Here is a 19,603-nt window from a genome sequence, read left to right on the forward strand (position 1 = left end):
AAAATTAAAGGACTTATACAGGTAAAATACATTTATAACAATGTCTGGCACATGGCAAGCACTAGCAAGTATTAATTCTAAATGAAATCTAGTTTCAGTATGTGTAAAAGATTATGATCAAATAATTAAGTTACCTTTCGCAGAATAAACACATGCTAAACTCAAAATTTTGAGTACTGATGCAGACAACCCCCTGAAACCTAGAGTTTAAAAAGTTAAATTCTTTTAACACACATCTACAAAGCAAATTATGTGCATCAATTTATATCAATTTAAAATTTTTAATTGCAAGTCAAATTAGGAAACTGATCTGTTCAAAACAAAATGAAAATCTTGACTTTTCTGTATTTCATCCTATGTAATTTAAATCTAGATGGCTTCAAATTAAATATTTTAATGCTTGAAAAGTAATCACACTATAAAAACTAGAGCCTAGCAAATCAATCTAGAAATCCAATTAGCATGTCATTAACAATAATTGCCTTATCTTCCTAAGAGTGGATTGCTGAATTAAAAGTCATAACAACAAAGAAAAAATAAGCTATCTTTTCTCTAAAGCATGCAGAAGTTCAAGCAAACTTTAAGCTTCCACAAAATTTACAAAATGGGTTCCCATTTTTTTAAAAGAAACCCAAACAGCTGGGACTATATAATGAATTTGTGTGTGAGCGGTGTCTCAAATCTCTCCAGCTGTTTGTCTCTAGAATTTAAAAAGAAAAGAAAAAAATCCCTTAAAAAAGTCCCTACCTTACAGAAGGCCCTACACTAAGTACTTCTTTCCCACATTATGTTCAATCAGCACATATGTAGATCTGCAGTTTCTGGAAACTAATTCTCTTTCAGATAATAGTCATGTTCTGATTGAAATGTAAACAATGGAAGTTTAGTCAAACTATCCCTTAGCACACATCACACTCTAATAACCTTTTGATGGATGAAACTGTAATAAGATCTTACAGTCAGAAAATCACCCTAACAAAAAGTACCCAAGTACACTCTGATTTACAATTTCAAGTCAATGTCAAACTAAAAAGTAACAGTAAGAAAACAATTCAATAAGATAATCATTATCAAAAGTTAAGGTATAGGACAAACCTACTGTAGAATTTTTTTTTTTGCAAAACTATTCCAAACTATATGTTACATTTTAAATACTTCGCAAATACACTAGAGACACAACAGAAAACTAAAACTCTACATTCAAGTTCCAATATTTCGCTGTGTGATATATGCACTCTCACTTTAAAATTAGAAGTTCACGCCAATCAAAGACATTGGGGTCAACTCTCCTAAAGAAAAGGAGATATTCAAATACATTCTCCTTGAAGCACTTTAAAAGTTGAAGTTATGCACGAATAGAAAGAAAGCCTGCTGTCCTGTTTTATCATGCATGTAACTGGACATTCATAATTTCGTGACTTAGCAACCCCCCTGGAATATTCATACTCCTTCATTTCCATTTTTATTTTCCAGAAACACTAAAATTCTGAAGACTAATGTTTTTTCTCATCATGTTTGTTAGGCTCATGCACTTTTGACTGTTCAACTCAATGGATGTTTCCACCAAAGTCTAGTAGTGATGTATAGTCACTGTCAGATATGGCCATGCTTCACCAAATGATGAGCACACATATAAATTCATGACATGAAGACAAGTTGGTGATGCATTGACTTGCCCCCTCAAAAAAAAAAATTACTTCATGTTCTTTAACTTTGAAGATGAACTAGGATAGTGGGAACATTTTATTAACACTGACAATTAATCAAAACAGATATATCGCTTTTATTGTTGAATTTATATTTGGAAAAGGGTCTTAGTTACAAACTACTGAGCTTTCAATCAACTTTTACACTGGTGAAATGAGCTGGTCTTATTTTCATGACACTATCTTGATAAATATGTCACATCCTTGCCTTGACTTTGGGGGTTAGCGTCTCTTTTGCTTTCAGAGAAACGGCAAAAAAAAAAAAAAATCAACAGTAAATATCGGGACTGAAAAACCTGGCCCCAAAGAGATGCAATCTAACCTCCTGTGTAGATCCCCGGGAAATCCCAAACAAGGAGAGACCCCGCCTAGATGTCAAGGAACGCTTCAACTTTGGTCTCAGAAAGGCCCCACCAGCATCATGGCTGATGCAGACCGCTGCGCAGGGGAGGAGGTGGACGAGGAAGAGGCTGGTTTGTTTACTTGCAGCTTAAGCCGCCGCCGCCGCCGCCGCCAGCTACGACAGCATCACTGAATCCGCCAAACCCAGCATCTTCCGCACATTTCTATTCTTAGCACACAACTCCCCAGTGGATCAGAACCCCACTACTATTAAAAACACAGACGAGCACGTTACCCACCTCCCACACACACACCCCGGCCCACCAGCGCCGTCTTTTCCAGCGCGCCAGCGCCGGGGCCGAAGGGGGGAGGAGACCCCGGGGACACCGGTGCATCCTCGCCCGCACCCCACCCCGCGCCGGCGGCCCCTCCCCCCACACCCAAACACCGACACCGCGCTCCACGCGTTATGTAACCCCGCCGCCACCCCGGGTCCCGGCGGCGCCCCCTCCCCACGCCCCGCGGCCCGGGCGGGGAGGGCGGCGGCGGCGGGGAGGGGACGGGAGTTGCGCAGAGACGGGAGGCACCGGGCCGGGGCAGCCCAGACACGAACAGTACCGCTAGGCCGGGAACACCCTCGCGCGGCCCCCCGCGCACCACCGGCCCCCCAGCTTCCCCCGGAAAGTCGGGGGTGCCGGTGTCACCCGCGCCCGGCATCCCGCGGCCTCCCCACCCACACCCACAGCTCCGGTGACCCGGCCCCCGCCCACGCCCCCGACGCGGTGACAACCCGGACGGCCCCGTCTCCCCTCACCCCGCCCGAAGGCGGCCGGGAGGGAGGCCCGGGGCCGGGGGCCCGGAGGAAATGGGGGCGAGGCGGGGAGGGGGCGAGAGCGGGGGGCGGCGGCTGTTACCTGCAAAGGCGGCGGCGGCGGCCCCGCAGCTGCTGGGGCGGCGGCGGAGGATGGAGCTGGGGGGGCGGGGGGAGGAGAGGGGGCGACTCGGGGGTCCCCCCTCCCTCCTCCTCCCCTCCTGTCCTCCCCCCACCCCACTGAGCTTCTGGCCCCCCTGGAGCCCGGTGCGGCCGGCTGGAGGGCAGGCGAAGGGCTGCAGGGGAGGGAGGGAGGGAGCCGGCCGGGCCGGGCCGCGGAGCTGGAGCGGGAGGAGGCGGCGGCGGCGGCGGCGGCGGCGGCGGGAGGGGAGGGAGCAGGGCGGGCGGCGCGGGGAGGAGGAGGCGGAGACTCTACATGGGAATCGGATATCGGCTACAAATTCAATTCATCACCAGAAAAGCCCGCTCGGGCGGGGGCCGCTCACGTAGGCGAGGCGGCGGCGGCAGGCGGAGGCTCTGGGCTCCGGGGCGCGCCCGGCGCAGGTCGGGGGTCTGCGGGGCCTCCTAGGGGGGTCGCGCCTCGCCCGGGTAAGGGGGGACTCCGCCGCCGCCGCCGCCGCCTCCCCGCCCCCTTCTTCCTCTCTCCCGGGGCCGCCGCCGCGGGGCTTGTTGTTGACTTTGAGGAAAACTCCTGACGTCAGGGGCTGGCTCTCGGCGACTGGCGGGAGCGGCTTCCCCGCGTCCCCAGCCCTGCCCGCCACCTCGGCTCCCCTCCCTGCAAGGGTCCTCTTCCTCAGGCTTCCCCGCGCCCCCAAACCCGCGGCTCCACGCGCCCCTCTCCTCTCGCGAGAACATCCCCCAGCCAGCCGAAGCCGGGAGCGGGGGCAGTCGCTCCTAGGCGGGAAGTTCTGGGTTTCCCCCGCGCCCTCGTGGCCGGCGGCGGACACCCGAGGCTCGCTCCCGCCTGAGGAGCCCGCCGGCCCCTCCGCGGACGAGCGTGCATCCGGGGCCGGGGAATCGCCTCCCGTCCGCCTCGGCTGCTGGGCATTTTGGCCCCGCGCGCTGGAGACCCGCACCTGGAAGCCCCGAGGTGGGCGGTGCCCTCAGGGGAGGGGGGCCGGGGACCCACCCTTCTGCACACCGGGGTCAGTCCTAGAACTAAAGCCTCTCCTGACTCCCTGGGGCCCTTTGGGTCATTTTTCCAAGGAGCCACTCGCTATAATCGTGATTCCTCTAAGCGGTCATAAGCGCACGTAGTATACAGGTTGCAGTGGAACAGTGACTCACTATAAATCACACCCTTTCTAGGGATAGTATGTAGTTTCCGTTGACTTTGGGGAAGCCATGATGTAGTCCATTCACTAGGAGGACACCACCTTTCTTGAAGTTCATGGCTCCTGAGCATATCTGCCATTATTAAGAACACTTTTTTTCCTCTTTTTGCACAATGGCCATAGTGTACCATACAAACTTAGGAAAGAAGTCATGCTTTTCTCGCTTTCTGGAACACGTTTTTTTTTTTTTTTTTTAATGGGGGAAGAGCATATTATTTCACCACAGGACTCTGGTCATGCTGTTCCAATTATTTTCTCCCCGTTCAAGAACCTTGATGTTTTGGGGCTTCCTTTTCTGGGCAGGCACTTTCTTCATTGCGTTCCCATGTCTTTCTCTATTGTTGTGATAGTCATTCTTTTATGCTGTCTCCTTGGCATTTCTAAAGTGAGATCTATTTATACATCTGTCTACATCTTTGCTTTTGTGAACTGCCTATCTTTTGGGATTTTGGACAGGCAACTGAAACCCAATAATAAAGAAAAGGCTTTTAAAAGTCAACTATTTCCCTCTGTAAGGAAACATTTCTCTGACCACTTTGGAACTAAATTTGCCATTTTTAAGATATACAAACCCCTGAATGAAATGCCCTCCACTACTGCATTTTCCTTTTCCCCAATTTCCCAGTACGTGGCCATAAACTGATTAAACGCAACATATCCAATTCTGTTCTGTTTACCTATGTATAAACTATACGTAGTGTTATCGTAATTATACTTCTAACGGGAACTGTTGGCAGAATGATTTGGTTACAGGTTTTTTGCAGTAAAGCACACCAAAAAATGGGTCAGATTCTTATTCTGTAACCCAACCCACATTTTATTTTTAAGGAAATAGCCCCTTAAGACACCAGAACTAAAAACAGTATCTGGAAAGTTCTTTTAGGTACTAACCTCTGAGAGTTGTGTTCTGAATTACTAGATCTCTTATCAATTGCAGTTTTCGTTTATTTCCAATTTTAACATAAATATTTGTGAGAGCTGCTTTTGTCTTGTGAACCATATTGCCTCCAAATATTCCTCCTAGTCTCATCAGAATGTATTAAATCTTAGATAGGTTAAACCCTAAAATTAAGTATTTCATAACAATAGACAGTATGCATAGGGGTTCATATATTTGAAAAAATTAACTTTTACTTCTCCTCTAATTTAATATAGTAGTTCCATAAATTCCTATAATAAAAGCCTACCAATGTTTTATACAATAATTATTTATTATAGGAATATTATTTATTTTAGATGTATTTTTATTTGAATATCATTGTTCTTCCTCTTAAACACTCTGTGGAGAGAGGAAATAGGCAGAATGCAACAATTATAGTATGGTGGTATTCTGTACTGAGAGTATGTTAGATTTCTCCTGTTCATTTTATCGTTTCCCAACAATATGAGTAACAGCAATATGTTGCCCATATTAACAGCATCAATAGGAATTAATTTTGGAAAGAAAGCCCTCATTCTTCATTAAACCAGATATTCTCCAGGCTTAAATCTCTCACTCCCAGTAATTCATACACTTTAAGAGAAAGTTTTGTTCCTCTTAACTACCAATGAGTAGTTATTAAGAGTTATTTCTTGAACTCTCACCATTTCTTAAATTTCAAAATTTAAACTAAAAACCACATTTAGAACTTCGGAATAGGTTGGGGAGATAGCATAATGGCTATGCAAAAATACATAAATAAATAAATATTTTGTGCCTGAGGCTCCAAGGTCCTAGGCTCAACCTCAGTCACCACCAGAAAACAGAGCTGAACAGTGCTCTGGTGAAATAATAATAATAATAATAGCTATGCAAAACACTGTCATGCCTGAGGCTCTGAGATCCCAGGTTCAATCCCTTAAGCCAGAGTTAGGCAGTCCTCTTGTCCTTGTATCCTTCATTAAAAACAAATAAATAGGGGGTCAGGCGGTAGCGCCACGGGTTAAGCGCAAGTGGTGCAAAGCACAGGGACCCGCGTAAGGACCCTGGTTGGAGACCCCGACTCCCCATCTGCAGGGGAGTGGCTTCACAGGCAGTGAAGCAGGTCTGCAGGTGTCTGTCTTTCTCTCCCCCTCTCTGTCTTCCCCTCCTCTCTCCATTTCTCTGTCCTATCCAACAGCAATGACATCAACAACAACAATAATAACCACGAGGCTACAACAACAAGGGCAACAAAAGGGGGGGATGGCCTCCAGGAGTAGCGGATTTATGGTGCAGGCACTGAGCCCCAGCAATAACCCTGGAGGCAAAAATAAATAAATATAAAAAGAAAATTTTAAAGCAACTTCAGAACATCAGATAGCAAAAATGAAGTTACTGTTTCTCTCTTAATAGAAAATGTCCAGAGCCCAAGGTATGATATGACGTAAAATAAGCACAGAATAATTTTGATGAATAAATTAATGAATGAAACCAATTGGCAAATAAATCTTGGATTCATGAGCAATTCATAGTTTGCTCTTGGGGTATGAAATGACTTAACAGAAAGGTCATAAACACACTTGGGAGATCTGCACACCTTAGTTCAAGTTCTCTTTCAACAGAACTGATTTCTCAGGCAAGTTACTTAATACTTCAAAGACTTGATTTCCACATTTGTGAAATGACAGTTACCACTACTTCAACAGCTTATTATGTGAATTCAATATGAAATATTAGATAGTATCTCAAACATATGAGTATGTTAGTCAATAAAACGCAAGCAGTGACAAGGTGCACCCAGTTGAACACACACATTACTGTGTTCAAGTCCCCAGTCACCACTTGCTGGGGAGAAGTTTCATAGTGCTGAAACAATGCTGCAGGTCTCTCTCTATCTAGCTCCCCATGCCCTCTCAATTTTTCTCTGTCCTATTAAAATGCAAGGTGCTACAATAAATAAATACAGAAGTCTATAAAGCTACACATGAGGAGTGGGTTTTTTTTTTTTTTTTTTTACAAGAGCATTGCTCAGCTCTGGGTAACGGTGGTTCAGGGGATTGAACCTGGGACCTCTGAACCACGAGCATTAGTCTTTTTTTTTTTTTGCCTCCAGGGCTATTACTGAGGCTCAGTGCCTGCACCATGAATCCACTGCTCCTGGAGGCCATTTCCCCCCCTTTTTTGTTGCCCTTGTTGTGGTTATTATTGTTATTGTTGATGTCCTTCGTTGTTGGACAGGCCAGAGAGAAATGGAGAGAGAAGGGGAAGACAGAGAGGGGGAGAGAAAGATAGACACCTGCAGACCTGCTTCACTGCCTGTGAAGCGACTCACCTGCAGGCGGGGGGAGCCAGGGGCTCCAACTGGGGTCCTTAGGTCGGTCCTTGTGCTTTGCACCACGCGCGTTTAACCCGCTGCGCTACTGCCAGACCACCGCCAAGCATTAGTCTTTTTACATAATCATTATTCTATCTCCCCCACACGGAAGTATATTTCTTTTTTCAAAAAGACTTTACTTATGTGTTTATTAACATGAGAGGGAGAGAGAAAGCACAAGAGCATCATTCTGGCATATTTAATGCCCAGGAACTTAAGATTTCATGCATGCAAGTCTTAGGCTCTACCCACTACACCACCTGCCAGATCACAGAAGTGTATTTCATAAACACATACAATTCTGAATGGTAGGCAAGCCTCCCGTAAGTATTTAACCATAGATACCAGTTTCTTCTATGTAGGAGCTCTGATATGTTCAACATAATAACATAAAGCTAAGCAAGGGGGTGAGGAATGTGAGGGGTCACTCAAGGTTTCATGCCTGTCACTTCCATTCACATTCCTCTAACCTGAATTCTCCGCAAGGCAAGTCACCACTTAATATCTACAAACCAAGAATGGAGTCTAGCCCAGGAAGTAGAAATCATTCTGATAAATAGCCAGCAGTCTCTGCTACAGTTGATTTCTGAAATAACAACCTCAAGTCTACATTTACAGTTCATGAATATCCCTGGTGATTAATAGAGCATAGGTTAAATCCAGGTATCAGGAGCAGAAGAGTCCATTGCAAACATTATCAGTGCTAATTGTCTGTTTCCCTTTTTCACAGATACCTTCCTTAAGTGTAAGTCAAAGTGTCTGTATTAGAAACCCATGAGAATAGCTGAGAAGCAGATATGTCATTATTCTGACATATATGTCATATGAATATGTCATATTCATGTGAACATGGAATGGTCATAGCCCTCTGGAAACTTCTTTTTTGTTTCATTCTCGGATATTTTCCCTCCTAATACATTATGAGAGTATGAATGATTATTTTTTATTAATATCCTTACTCTCTCATAGCATCTAAGTCTGTTTGCAGCTTAAGCACTCACTGGATGCTCCATTAAATATTTCAAGATTCTTGGGTCTCAGAAAGTTACTGAACATAATTAAATAACTGCTTATGAGTTGAAAGACTAGTATTTACATTTTATTTTCAGAGAAAGAAGAAAACAAAATCATTCTTTCTCTGAAAGAGAATCAGGAGGTGCAGTAAAACCACTACATACGTATTATAATCACAGTGGTTCAATTTAGGACCTATTTTCAACTATCTGAGATGGTGTCATTTCTAGAATGTTTCAGAATCTGCTATGTGGGATTGAACTCTACCACACAAGACTAGCAGTGAAATAATAAGAGTAAATTAGCAACCCTAAGTAAATAATGATCTCAACTCTTCCTCAGTTATCTCATCTATTGATAAATATGGTTCTATTCCAAAGTTTCCTATCCATTTCTGTGTCTATTAATGAAAACATGTTCAGAATCGACTGATATATTTTAAATCTATTCCTGACATTTTTTTCTTGATAGAAAGCTCTTCAGTTATTTACTTTGTAATATCAAATTCAATAATCCAGGCTTAATTTCGGTAAGAGGAAATTGAATCTCAAAATGTTTCTGTTGGTCATTAGTTATTAGAACTATAAAGTTTTATAAACTAGTTCAATTTTTAAAATAAACTTTAATCAAAGTTTTGAATTTATTTTAGAAGCTGATCTTTCTTTTTTAAATTTACTTGTATTAGTGATTTAACACTGATTTACAAAACTACATGTCAACAGGGGTATAATTCTACACCGTTCCCACAACCAGAGGGGAGTTCCAGAGTTATGAGTCCCAAGTCCCTCCATTACAAACCACAGCAGTTCTCCCAAGGTTGCAGAAATGGCTTAACCATCATCTTTACAACAATCAGTCTATATTTGTACAAAATTGCCCCCTTTTTCTTCCAAGTCCAGTCCTCTCTTTCCCTCCAAGCCACATATAACTAAATTACCACATCCAAATATCTCTCCCTTTTCCCTCCTCTCTCTCTAGAGCCTGATGGAGCTGGAGTGCAGAGCCCTCTTATGAAGCCAATCTTTCTTTAGGCTGAAAGTGTATATAGTAGGGAAAAGGAGGCAAGCTCAGTTTCTTTCTGTATGCTGCCATCTTGTTTTCTCCATCCACCACCACCCCCCAAGTTAGACTGAGTGAAAGAGAAAACGGTTTTTATCCAGAATTGCACTCTCTCAACCTAACACACAGTATTTGGTATAGGATTTTCAGTGTTGAAAAATAATTGAGAATTTCAAGATAACAATAGTGTAGCCTCAAATGGATGATCATAGTTTGCATGCCTAAGGAGTTGCTAGGATGAGTTTAGGCTGGCTCTCCAGGGGACACGTTGAAGAAGTGCTTCTGGACTCCTGTAACTACAACCCTTCAGGCACTTAATGCACTTTTTTTTTAAGTTGGCTACTCCCACTCACCCCTCAGCTTCCATTGCCTCAGCCCTACTGTAGTCTCCCTAATAGATTTTTTTTTTGCACCTTCCTATAGAAGGTCTTCTAGGTTCAGAAGAGTTTCATGCCAGCTCTCTTCCTCCAGGGGCTTTTATCTTGACCAAGGGAAATACCCTGCAAACCATTTCTCTCCTTCTAGGTCCTGACATAGAAGCAATTGGATAGCCTCTTTCCCAGTTTCTGAATCAACTGAAGAAGCGTGTTCCATCCCTTCCAGACAGAATATGGCCAACTCCCCCACAGTAATTCCTTCGTCTCAAATGCTCTCCACTATTTTATAGTCTTAAATGAGTGTGGTTGTTTGAGTCATAGAACAGATTTGGACTGAACTTGGAATGTCATGCTTTTGTATCTTGGGATCTCAGTTGAAACTGCAGTTTTGTATAAAATGTTTTTTTATTTATTTCATGTGATCATTGCTTCATCATATATGGTACTGAGGATCAAACCTGGAGCCTCAGAGATGCTAGGAATATATCCACAGAACCATCTCCCCTAAGTTTACTTTCTTGGCAGCCAAACTAGCTTTAATTTTTTATTAAAAAGCAATCTTCTGTACGTTTGCTGAACCTACAGTGGTTAACAATTTGCAACATTTGTAATTCAGTTCATCATGCATGCCTTACATGCAATATATGCAGTTATTTTTCATTAAAACTAGGGAGAGGAAGCATTTCTCTCAGTAGTGTACTTTGCGTTTTTTATTTATGTGTGTACTAGCATGTAAAAAAGTTATTGCAAAAAAAACAGTAAAAGATGTTCAAAGAATAAAGTTAAATAGTGTCTTCTCTACAAGTTTCTTTTTTTCAATTTTTTATTATCTTTATTTATTTATTGGATAGAGACAGCCAGATACCAAGAGGGAAGGGAATGATAGAAAGCGAGAAAAACAGAGACACCTGCAGCCCTGCTTCACCACTCATGAAGCTTTCTCCCTACAGGTGGGGACTGGGGGCTCGAATCCTGGTCCTTGTGCATTGTAACATGTGCACTCAACCAGGTGTGCCACCACCCTGCCTCTTCTACAGATTTCTTTATCTGTTGGGCAAGCACATAACAATGAATTTTGCTTGTGGGGGCCTAGCATACTGCACCCAGGATGACTTTTCCTTTTTCTTTTTCTCTTTCTTTCTATTTATTTATTTATTATTGCCACCAGGATTATTGATGGGGTTTGGTGTTGGCACTATGAATCTACCACTCCAGGCAGCATAGGACAAAGAGAAATTGAAAGTGGGGGATAGAGAGGGAGAGATAAAGATAGACACCTGCAGACCAGCTTCATCCTTCAGTGTCTCCCCTGCATGTGAAGAGTGGAGACTCAAAACTGTGTCCTTGAGTGTGGTAATGAGTGTGCTTAACCGGACACACCATTGCCCCGGGCACTCAAACAGACTTTTCCATTCATTTCAGATATATGAGAGAGGGATAAATGCTGCAACAACAGAACTTACTCCCATATGCTGGGGCTTGAACCTAAGCCAGCCCACAGCTAGAAAGTAGCCTACCATGTGGGCTAGCTCCCCTCACAAATTTTCTGTTCCATACATTGTTATGTATGTTAATAATAGGAAATATTTTGAATCTGATCCTCTGTAAATTTCTCAAAAATGTTTCTTAAAAAACTTTAAAGTTGGGAGTCGGGCTGTAGCGCAGCGGGTTAAGCGCAGGTGGCGCAAAGCACAAGGACCGGCATAAGGATCCCGGTTCAAACCCCGGCTCCCCACCTGCAGGGGAGTCGCTTCACAGGCGGTGAAGCAGGTCTGCAGGTGTCTATCTTTCTCTCCCCCTCTCTGTCTTCCCCTCCTCTCTCCATTTCTCTCTGTCCTATCCAACAACGACAACAACAATAATAACTACAACAATAAAACAACAAGGGCAACAAAAGGGAATAAATAAATTAAATAAATATTTAAAAAAACTTTAAAGTTGGGAGTCGGGTGATAGAGCAGCGGGTTAAGTGCAGGTGGCACAAAGCACAAGGACCGGCACAAGGATCCAGGTTTGAGTCCCCGGCTCCCCACCTGCAGGGGAGTCACTTCACAGACTGTGAAGCACGTCTGCAGGTGTCTATCTTTCTCTCCCTCTCTGTCTTCCCCTCCTCTCTTCATTTTTCTATGTCCTGCCCAACAACGACGCTATCAATAATATCTACAACAATAAAACAACAAGGGCACCAAAGGGAATAAATGAATATTTAAAAAAAAACTTTAAAGTCAGAGGCCAGTTGAACACACATGTTATGATGTACAAGGAACCAGGTTCAAACCCATGGTTCTTATTAGCAGGAAGGAAGCTTCATGAGTGGTGAAGTAATGCTGCAGGTGTCTCTCTTTTTCTCTCTTCCACCTCCTCCTTCTGTCTTGATTTCTCTGTGTCTCTATCCAATAAACATAAAACAAATAATTTTTTAACAAAAAACCTGAAAGATGCATGCACATAAAATGTTCTCCTTTAAATAACCATGAGAAACTTACCAAGTCATGCTCTGGGTTCAAGCCCCAGCACATGGACAACATGGGGTATAAGGAGAGCTCTTTGCAACACATGCCGAGCTGTCCTCTCTCTAAATAAAATGAATTATATGAGTGTAAAATATATGAATATGATGTAAAATCAAGAATATAGATATGGGACCATCGGGGGCCAGGTAGTAGCTCAGTAGGTTAAGTGCACATGGCGCAAAATCACAAGGACCCAAGCAAGTATTCCGGTTCTAGCTCCCCAGCTCCCAACCTGCAGGGGAATCACTTCACAAGCAGTGAAGCAGGTTTGCAGGTGTCTATCTTTCTCTCCCCCTCTCTGTCTTCCCCTCCTCTCTCCATTTCTCTCTGTCCTATCCAACAACATCAACAATAACAATAATAACAAAAACAAGGGCAACAAAAATGGGAAAAATGGCCTCCAAGAGCAGTGAATTCATAGGGCAGTGATTACCCTGGAGCCCCAGTGATTACCCTGGAGGCATGGGGGACGGGGGGGGGGGGGGGGGGGGGAAACGAGAACCATTAAGATTGCTCACCCAGGAGGGTGCCTGCTTCACCATGTAAGCCACCCAGATAGGAGTTTGGCCTTCACTGCACAAGGGGAAGATTCAGTGCTGTGGTGTCTTTCCATCTCTCCCCTGTCTCTCTCTATATGAAAAAAGTTGACCCAGAGCAGTGAAGCTCTTGACATGACCCAAAATTTACAAAGTAGAAGATGGAGGAGGAGGAGGAAAATATGGAAGTACACTTTGTACTGAGAACTGGTCACTTGGATCAAAGTTACATTTGAGACATGAAAACCATAACTGTCAAATCAGATCTTTAAGACTGCCTTGTGTTCCCTTTAATATCAAAGATTACCAAAGAGCAGGCAGTTTCCTTTACTTAATAAGGAAGTACAAAAATAAAAACAGAAAATTATTAGGTTTAAACCCCTTCAGTTTTTTCTGTTCCAGCCAACAACTTCTGTTGTTGTGGTTCCACCAGAGTTATCACTGGAGATGATGCTTGCATGATGAATCCACCACTACTAGAAGACATTTTCCCCCTTCCTTCCTTCCTGCCTGCCTGCCTGCCTGCCTGCCTTCTTCCCTTCTGTCTTTCTTTTTTATTTGATAGAACAGATAGAAATTAAGGGGACCAGGTGGTGGCATACCTAGTTGAGCACACATGTTACAGTGCACAAGGGCCTGAGTTCAAGCTCCCAGTCCCCACATTCAGGGAAAAAAACTTTGAGAGTGGTGAAGTAGTGCTGCAGGTGTCTGTCTCTTTCCTTTTCTATCTCCCCCTACCCTCTTGATTTCTGACTGTCTCTATCCAATGAATAAAGATAATAAAAAAAATAAAAAATAAAAGCAGGGAGAGAGAGACCTATAGATCTGCTTCAGCACTTGTAATGTTTCCTCTCTACAGGTGGAGAGTGGGGGCTGTATCCTGAGTCCTCACACATAGTAATGTAGGAGCTTAACCAGATGCATTGCCACATGGTCCCCCAGTCAAAGTAATATTGCCACCCCTGAGTATATAAGTCAGAGATTAGCAATTTACTAAATACATCCTGACTGCCTGATTAGGATCCCTTCTACTTCTCAAATTCTGAAATATTACTTCCTTGAAGAGGTCTTCTTTTATATCTTGGAGGAAGTATTCTAGTTACAGGAAATCTAGAAATCCTTTTTATGAGCAAAAAGGTCCCAATATTTGTTACTCTTAGTTTGTTCTACTTAATAATGAGTTACCATAATGTCTCTTGCTGAAATCTCTGGTCAGGGGTTCGCCAGACTTATTAACACTGTTGCCTTTCCTAGTCAAATATTTTAGATTTCAGATGATGTAACTCATATTTCACAAACATTTTTGACCTATATAAGGTTCAAATTTGGGTAGGAGAAATAGCATGATGGTTATGCAAAAGCACAATGAATGTTCCAGTAAAAAATATATATATATAAAGGAATAAGAGACACCACAGGAATAATTACAGTGAGAAGAGAGATAATAAGTTAGGTTGACCTACAGAGAGTTAATGTCCTTTCTAGTGAAGCTTTAAAGTGAGGTCAGAAGTTGATCAGACAGGAGGAGACATTTCTGACAATCAGAGTAAATTATTATTATTATTATTTTACTTATGATTTTTATTATATAGAGACAGAGACTAAAGAGAGACTACTGCAGCATTCCTTCATTGCTGATGAAGTTTCCCCAATGCAGATGGGGACCAGGCATTTGAACCCAGGTCCTTGCACATGGTAACATGTGCACTTAACCAGGTGTGCACTCAGCCCCCTCCAGAGTAATTTATGATGTAGAGTCATTTGACCTGAATGATCAGATGGTGCAAAGAGGAATGAAGAAAGATAAGAGAGAGAAAATAAAAGATGATACCTAGATTTCTGCCCTTTCAGCACTAGACAGAAGAATGGTGTCTCTGTGTGTGTGTGTGTGTGTGTGTGTGTGTGTGTGTGTGTGTGCCTGAGTGTGTATCCACATTATTGTTGCTATTAAGGGTTATAGGGTTAACAAGAAGCTGGATTAGGAAGGAGAAAAGAGAGAGAGAGAGAGAGAGAGACTAACTGACTCAGAGAAAGAGAGAGAAGTGGTTGAGAAGATAGTTAGCTGGTAGTTAACATCAAACTTGCATGCCTGAGGTTCCTAGTTTGATTCCTAGCATCACGTGTACTGAATTGTTTCTATATTTTCTCTCTGCCTCATGTAAGCCCCCTCTCATGTGTAATTAATGAAATAAATATTAAAAAAAGAGACAATGAGCAATCAAGGGAGAGTCTTCAGTGGAGATTAGGTGATGAGATTAGGTACAGGTTATGGCTTTGCATCTTGCTATGAGCTAACCTTGCATCTTGCTATGAGCTAACCTCTGGGCTGGCACTTTGCTTGTGTGGCTGGATACTATTTTGAGATAATAACCTTTGCTTTCTGTCTTCTGATGTGCGGTATCTCTTCTCTGTTACTTAGAAATCTAGAAGATCATTGCCTCAAGAAATTCATGGCAAAGCAAATTGATTCAGGGGAGTTCATCCATGGCTTATGTTTTTTTTTTCTTTAAAATTTTATGTCTTGGGCACTGAGTGTGGTGCACCCAGTTAAGCACACATAGTACTATGCACAAGGACCCGGGTTAAAGCCGCTGCTCCCCACCTGCAGGGGGGACTCTTCACAAGTGATGAAGTAGGCCTGCAGATATCTATCTTTCTCTCTCCCTCTCTATCTCCCCTCCCCTCTTGATTTCTCTCTGTCCTGTCAGATAAAATTATGAGAAAAAAAGAAGAAAAAAATTGTTGTCAGGAGCAGTGGAGTCATAGTCCCGGCACCAAGCACCAGCGTGTGAAGGCAAAAAAAAAAAAAAAAAAAAAGAAAGGAAGGAAGGAAGGAAGAAATGAAAGAAGAAAGAAAAAGAATGCTTCCAGGGGAAAGGTGATGGCATACTTGGGTAGCACACATATTGCAGTGCACAGGACCCCCCACACACAATTCCCACCTGCAAAAGGGAAGTTTCCCCAGCAATGAAGCAATACTGCAGGTGTCATTCTCCCTATCTTCCCTTTCTAGATTTCTCTGTCTTTATTCAAAAATAAATAAATTGAAAGTATTTTTAAAACAGTTTTGTTTTTCTGGGAGCACAGAGAGATGAAAGTACTGCTCCAGCATGCACAGGGTAGGGAATCAAACCTGTGGTCATCATGCATGTTCTAAAGTGTTTTATTGGACCCTCTCTATAGTCATCTTTCCTGGCTCTTCAATTTTTATAATCCCTTTATCTCAGTGAGGGAATAAAGTTGACTCTAGGGCTTAGACCATCAGATTGGAAGAATATATGATGCCTAGAAAAAGGTTTCATATACTTGCACCCCCATTTCCACTACTGGAAAATTCTTCAAAACAGCATGAAGAAGAGAGTGCAGGCGTGAATGGGTAAGTTTTTGGGTCCCTTGCACCCATATATTGCCTAATGTGGCTAGAATGCTAAAATGAATTGAACAACCTGATAATTTGGAATTTGAAACAAATGCAAAAGGGGAGGTAGAGTGAGTGTTTCTTATTGTATGAGAGACTGGAGGTAGGCTTGTCCACATGGGTAATGTTAATGTAGACATTCAGAATTCAGATCTTATAGAGTTTCGGGGCGGGGGTGGGGGGTGGGAGAGTTGTTGCAGTGTGATGTAGGCCTCTATGAGATGGTTCCCATGTGGCCAGAATTTCTGTGATTGTGCAGAGTTTTAAAAAAACACCTGTAACCCAACCAAAAAGAGGTGTGTACTCCTATGTTCATAGCAGCACAATTCATAATAGCCAAATCCTGGAAGCAGCCCAGGTGCCCAACAACAGATGAGTGGCTGAGAAAGCTGTGGTATATATACACAATGGAATGCTATGCAGCTATCAAGAACAATGAACCCACCTTCTCTGACCCATCTTGGACAGAGCTAGAAGGAATTATGTTAAGTGAACTAAGTCAGAAAGATAAAGATGAGTATGGGATGATCCCACTCATCAACAGAAGTTGGGTAAGAAGATCTGAAAGGGAAACTAAAAGCATTACCTGATCAAATTGTAAGTAGGGCACCAAAGTAAAAAACCCTGTGGTGAGGGGTAGACATGCAGCTTCCTGGGCCAGTGGGGGGTGGGAATGGGTGGGAGGGATGGGTCACAGTCTTTTGGTGGTGGGAATGGTGTTTATGTACACTCCTAGCAAAATGTAGACATATAAATCAGTAGTTAATTAATATGAGAGGGGGAAAATCAATTGTATGTCTCAAAGTTTCTCAAAACACAGACTGAATCTTTTTAATATATAGGCTGTGTATTTGATATGCAGACTCTCACAAAAGCCTAGACCAAGTAGATTAGAAGCATCCAATAGCACAGCTATATACAAGATACTGGATACTGTACAGCAAACCCTAACAAAAGGACTTTTCAAAGTTAACCCAATTACCAAATAATGTGATGATAACAATAACTATCGATTGTCTTTTTGAACCCTAAGACAGCAGGGACCTCACATCTCCACTATAGAGCCCCTACTTCCTTCCCCCAGTCCTGGAACCCTTGGATAGGGCCCACTTTCCCATATGCCTCTCCCAATCAATACCAAATAATATTGCATCCACCGATCACAACCTAACCAACACAACGATTGCCACCTCAACATGCTTCACTTCAGACTGTGTCCAGAGACTTCACGTGTGGAATGACAACCTTTCAGCTTCATTACTCGGGTGAGACCTTTCCTTTTATAGTACACTCTAATTTCATCTCAGGTGGTTCACTTTCTAACAAAGTCCCATAACCTAGATATACACCAGTTTCTCTGAGAGAGAGCTTATGTTCACACGTATCCATAAATTACTGCAAAATATATACCTGAAAGCAGAAGTACACTAGAGTTTGCAGTGAGTAACCCCCCCCCAACACTTCCTCTCCACTATTCCAACCTTTGGGTCCATGATTGCTCAACAATTTGTTTGGCTTCGTATGTTAACTCTCTTTTCAATCACCAGGTTCCAGATGCCACCAGGATGCTGGCCAGGCTTCCCTGGACTGAAGACCCCACCAATGTGTCCTGGAGCTCAGCTTCCCCAGAGACCCACCCTACTAGGGAAAGAGAGAGGCAGCCTGGGAGTATGGACCGACCAGTCAACGCTATGTTCAGCGGGGAAGCAATTACAGAAGCCAGACCTTCTACCTTCTGCAACCCTCAGTGACCCTGGGTCCATGCTCCCAGAGGGCTAGAGAATGGGAAAGCTATCAGGGGAGGGGGTGGGTTATGGAGATTGGGTGGTGGGAATTGTGTGGAGTTGTACCCCTCCTACCTTATGGTTTTGTTCATTAATCCTTTCTTAAATAAAAAATTTTTTTAAAAAAGCAAGGGAAAATATAAGATGAAAAAAAAAAAAAAAACACCTGTAAAGACTCTCAGGTGGATGGGGGGGAGGGTTCAGGTCCTGGAACAGGATGGCAGAATACCTAGTAGGGATTGTATTGTTATGTAGAAAACTGGGACATATTATTTTTGCATGTACAAACTATTGTATTTACTGTTGACTGTAAAACATTAATTCCCTGATAAAGAAATTTAAGTAAATTAAAAACAAAAAGACATTTGTGATTCTCAGGCTCAATTGTAATGCAGGATCAACATCATGGTTCTAAGACATCAGCAAATGAGGGAAGAGAGGAGCAGCTCAGCTGTAACTTTCAAAAACTAACAACTGAGGAGTAATTGAAATGACCACATCTCAGCAGATGGTGGTATACACAGTAAACCAAGATCAACAGCCCTTGTTATTCCATGAATTGCTACCATGTAAACCTTCCTCCTCACTGCCTGTCCTCTAGGACTTCGTCTTAAGCCAAAACAAAAAAGCAAGTTTAACCACTCGGCAAAATGGAGATGGACAGTAGAAATAAAGGGGTATGGGGTAGGTAGCATAATGGTTATACAAAGAGACTCTCATGTCTGAGGTTCTGAAGTCCTAGGTTTAATCTCCTGCACCACCATAAGCTAGAGTTGATCAGTGCTCTAGAGAGAGGAGAGAGAGAGAGAGAGAGAGAGAGGGAAAGAAAGTTGATTTCTAAAAGTAGAGTTTATTTTTTACATTATTATCTTGAAAAGTCAATCCATGCCTATGATATCTACTCTGTAAGTTTTAGTCTTCAATTATGGCATCATTAAATAGAAATTAACATTCTTATATGATAGATGATGAAATAGGTTCAGGCAAAGGAACTTATCTGGGCTAGAAGAGGACAAAGACAGAACTCACAGCATCTATTTTATCCAATAGTCAGCAATTTTTACATTGGTGGACTACATTGCTCTTTCAAAAAGGCAGAGAAGAATAGTAGACAGAGGGGGTCATGGGTGATGGGGCTTCTTCTTCTGTTTTTGTTTGTTTTGTTTTCCTTTTAAGGATGAGAGAAATCAGACAATATAAATAGGGAAAGGGAAAAGAGCCAACCAAGACAAAAAAATTAATTATGAAAAAAACAAAAGCATGGGCATTTTTATTGGAGAATGAGTCTAAAGGTTATAGGAGGAGATTAAATATAAAGGGGAAAACCTTGAAGGTAAGGTAGGTACTTCACCACGTTAAGAGTGAATGTGGACAGAATTTGCTTCAATTGAGAGGGTTTTGTGGACAGGTGGG

The 19,603-nt window shown here is 42.8% G+C and overlaps 1 protein-coding gene across 3 annotated transcripts in view; it reads right to left on the reverse strand.

The window, feature by feature from the left end:
• Positions 1 to 3,226, reverse strand: part of AKT3 (AKT serine/threonine kinase 3) — a 318,339-nt gene extending 315,113 nt beyond the window's left edge. For 2 of the 3 annotated variants that reach the window (XM_060192061.1, XM_060192060.1), the window contains exon 1: positions 2,963 to 3,100. The gene's annotated coding sequence lies outside the window, so the exon portion shown is untranslated. Of the gene's footprint in view, positions 1 to 2,962 lie in introns of all 3 variants that reach the window. The other variant, XM_060192062.1, reaches the window with a different exon arrangement.
• Positions 3,227 to 19,603: the final 16,377 nt, after the last annotated feature.

Source organism: Erinaceus europaeus, chromosome 6 (assembly GCF_950295315.1).
Source record: "Erinaceus europaeus chromosome 6, mEriEur2.1, whole genome shotgun sequence".
NCBI lineage: Eukaryota > Metazoa > Chordata > Mammalia > Eulipotyphla > Erinaceidae > Erinaceus > Erinaceus europaeus.